Raw genomic sequence first — 4,293 nt, 5'->3', positions numbered from 1 at the left:
AAGAAGAAACAAAAGAAGCCTTTCTTTCTTCTATGAATGAATGAATTGAAGAAGATTTGTATGGTTACTATATAACTTTGAAATTAAAACCACTAACTTTACCTGTAGACAAAATCAAGATCGAAACTGAAGTGGTTGCACAACAAAAGAAATTGGGTTTCTTTCAAACACGAAATTGGTTGAACAACACTAAATCTGATTTCTATTCGAGGTTTAATAGAGGTTGGTTTTAAGATTTTTTTTTAAGAACCTCAGATAAAATAGTTTGATGGTGGTGGGTTTTCAGTGAAAAAGGTTCTGATGATGGCGGATTTCACAGAAGAAATTTCATGGTGTGATTTTTTTCCTCTACTGTGGAGTTTTTGTGAGAGCGAGAGAGTGTTAAATGAGTCAAGTGAGAGATGAATGAAAGAAGAAAGATGAAGGAAATAAAAAAATATTTTACTCGATAATGACGAAGTACTCTTGCTTCATCTCATCCGTTCCAACAAAGAAGTTAATCCTAACCACAAGATTGTGCCGGCGAAATGACACTACCTGCGTGTCCTTGTACAAGTCAACCAAAGTCCAACCACTATAACAACTTGGCTTTAGTCAGAGACAAATACCATAGTGTCGCTGTGAAAGTCAACTAAAGTCCAAACACAACGACAATTTGACCTTAGTCAGCACATGTTTCATATGTGGCGGTTTCGCAACTTCTGTATTGTGCTGTTTCGTTATGTCCTAGATAGCCTTTTTTCCACTAGTGTCTGCAACTCAGCTTCTATTTGCGGGTGATATGTGGTTTCCATTTTCCTTAATACTCTGCTTGAATGGTCGTACATCCTTCCTAACATCTAACCTGTGACATGCAACATCAGGATCTATACCTGGGATTTCATCCATGTCCCATGCGAAGACATCGCTATATTCTTTCAGAAGTTTAATTGTTTTTTATTCTTCTTCTGCTCCCGTTCCAGCTCTTATCCTTATCATCTTGGGTTCCTCTTATGTACCTATGTTGACCTCTTTAGTTGGCTCAGCTGCAATAAAGTTCGCCTTTGATTCACCTAGTGGGGATGGCCCTTTGATTTCTTTCGCTGGTGCTCCCTCTTCATCTATTTCGCTTGGTATTCCTCGTCCTTCTTTCGCTCGCACCATGTATACCCTAAGCTCTTTTTCTTTCTTTAGATGCTTCGCCTTTCTCCATCTATCTTTTCGCTTTTTTGCTCTTCCCTCATAGTTCTTAACATCTAACTGGTTACAGGCTTTCGCTCTTTCCGTGTCACCTGCAATTTCTCCTATGCCACTCGGCATCGGGAAACGTAAGCATTGATGTAAGGTTGATGCTACACCCTTTATACCACGCAACCGCGGTCTTCCCAGGAGCATGTTGTACGGTGACTCCACATCTACTACACACAATGTTACCTGCACTTATATCTTTCCTAGTGGCAAATTTATAGTTACCTCCCCTTTTGGCTTTGAGACTGCTTTGTTGAAACCGTGGATGTTGTATGTAGACGGCTTTAAATCTGCATCGTCGTATCCCATGTTCTTAAAGGTGCGATAGAACAAGATGTCGGTTGAGCTCCCGGTATCTATCAAAGTTCCTTCGATCGCCCATTCCTCTGAAGCTTTCGCATCTTTATCCTTCTCCCACTTTCGCGCGGGTATAGTTACTACCAATGGATCTGTTCGTCCCCAGCTTCCTTGTGGTATATCGTCCGCTTCGAACATGATCTTCTGTTTTTCCCATTCGTGCAAGGGCGACATCTTCTCGACATTCGAGATCTTCCTTCCTTCATAATGCTGCTGCCGTAAAGCTTCAGAAAGTTTACAATAGTTACTGGATACATACAGAGAAATCTCACAGATTGCACAGTTGTGCTATTTTATAATCTATTTTTTTTCAAATGCTAGTTTTGATATTTTATGCTGATTTAATCTGGTTTCCTCGCAAATGTTATAGGGGGAAAATCCTCCTCCTCCCATGGAAGGATATGGGTCGTATGTATGGCTGGCTAATCACAAGAGTGCATTTATTTCTTTCGGTGAAGCAACTTACTGCAGAGGATCTCCTCCCATTAAGACTGAAATATTGACCAGCTTAGCAATTCTTGTTGGTTCTTGAACTTCTATCTTAGTTTAGTTTTTATTATGATATTGTGATTCACCTCCGATCAAAAAATATTGTGATTTACCTTGGTACTTTGCTTATGCCAAGTTTATGATAATGAGATATCTAATTGAGATTCTACTCATGTACTTTAGCTTGTTATCTGTTTGGTGTGTGTATGTTTCTAAGCTGGAAAATCAAAATGAAAGCTGAATGTCTTGCATTTTGGAAGCAGGCAGGTGGTACAAAGAGCTGCAAATCAGGTTAGCTGTGCAAAAACATAGTGGTGTTACTGGTGTTTATTAATGGCTCATCATTAATAACTATTGCCTTGGAAAATGAAGATATATTGATTGATGCTGAAAACATGTTAACCGTCTTTAATTTGGCAGTGTAGTTAGTCCTAAAGTTTGTTATAAGGCAACTGATAAGATTGCCAAATTCAGTAGAAAATTTAGTATTACTATTGTCTAGTACGATATTTTGACAATGATAACATTTTGAGCTAATAAAAATGAAAACAACCAATTTTATTCATTTTGTCTGGGAGAACTTGGTACATGAGGATATCTTCAAAGGCTTTATTTGCTAACAAATTTTGCAACACCGTTTCGAAATGCAAAAAGACAACAGGTGTGCATTGATATTGGTCATCGATATAAATCCCGACGACTCTATACTAGAGATGCATCTGCCATAATTGACATTACTCTTTCCTTAGCAAATGATTTAGTCCAGAAATAAACTTCACTATGTATTCTTCATGAAGACCATGGTTCGAAAAAATGCTTTCACCCATTTGCATTGCTTTTAGCCGAAGATGTTGCCCCTCTTGCTCTACCATTACTGTCTTTGTGGATCTCGCAATTTCCTCTTTCGTAAAAGAACCATCTTCATTTCTTTCAACTTCATGACCAATTCCTTTTTCTACTAGAAACCTGGCATTTAATCCTTGATCAAGCATCATTGGCAGTAGAATCTGAGCATGGCCAAAAAAGAGAGTCTCTATAATAGATCCCCATCCAGAGTGAAACAAACAACCTCCAATTGCAGTATGACTTAAAACCTCTACCTGTGAAATCCATCCTAAGCATACAAAGCCTCTGCCTTTGGTTCTATCCTCGAAACCAGTAGGTAATAATAGACTTAATTCATCAATTCCTTCGGGTTTCCTTAGTATCCACGAGAATGGTAACCCGGAAAGTTCCAATCCAAATGCTAGCTCATGAATTTCATCAATACTCATTTTGATTCACTTCCAAATCCCACGAAAACAACTGATTTTGGTTGTTGCTTGTTTAACCAACAAAATATTTCAGAATCAGAACTTTTAGCTGAATTATCAGAAGCCTTCATCGCCAAACTCTGTGCAGGAGGTGGTAGCAAACCAATTGGAATAACAGGTTTCTGGTAAATATCTCCGAGTAGATTCAAATAGTCTCCATCAACTTCTACACAGCTTCTAGCTAAAATGAAGTTACAACCTCCCACAGCTTTTGCATGTCTTTGACCTGTGGACAGTCCAGTTATGTCTGGATTGTTAATATGTTCGCTCATAATAACAGCTTCATGGAATCGGTATGAAGCGGTCGAAGGAAAAGAAATCCATCCCGGTACTTGTGCAAAATCCTGAGGGGTTCGTCGGTGATTGTTATTTGATTCCTTGTATACCGATGGCGGTCCAGCATAGGCAAGCATTGGGGTTGAATAGACACTGAAAAAAGCAGTAGGAATATCGAGTTTAGTTCCTACATCCGGTATCCAGCAATTGATAAGATCGTATATTGTCAAATCTGGTTCGATCCGCTTCAAAAGTGTTTCAACTGGCGCTTGTAATTCATCATACACTTTCTTAAGATACTGAGTTTGCTCTCCATCTTTCAAATCAACAGTTGCTTCACAACCTGCAGGTAAGTTATCGACCGAAGGCAAATCAATCGATATGAGATTGATACGACTCTTCAAACTTGGTGGCTGGATTGATGGTAATCTTTTGATAATACTTGGGGTGGATATGAAAGATATTTGAATGCTATCACTCTTGGAAGCTAAACTCTTTGATAACTCTAGAAATGGTATAACATGACCAAAAGCTAACCATGGAAATAACACAATATGATATTCATTTTCTTTAATCTCCATGAAAGAAGGAAGTTTGATGAAGTAGCAAGTATGAGAATAGTTGGTATACA

At 38.5% G+C, this 4,293-nt stretch overlaps 1 pseudogene; it reads right to left on the bottom strand.

The window, feature by feature from the left end:
* Window positions 1–2,610: 2,610 nt before the first annotated feature.
* Window positions 2,611–4,293, bottom strand: LOC113325369 (annotated as a pseudogene).

This window comes from Papaver somniferum, chromosome 11 (assembly GCF_003573695.1).
Source record: "Papaver somniferum cultivar HN1 chromosome 11, ASM357369v1, whole genome shotgun sequence".
In the NCBI taxonomy this organism is placed as follows: Eukaryota; Viridiplantae; Streptophyta; class Magnoliopsida; order Ranunculales; family Papaveraceae; genus Papaver; species Papaver somniferum.
Note: the sequence above shows the minus strand (reverse complement) of the source record. Positions and strands in the feature narration are given on the sequence as shown.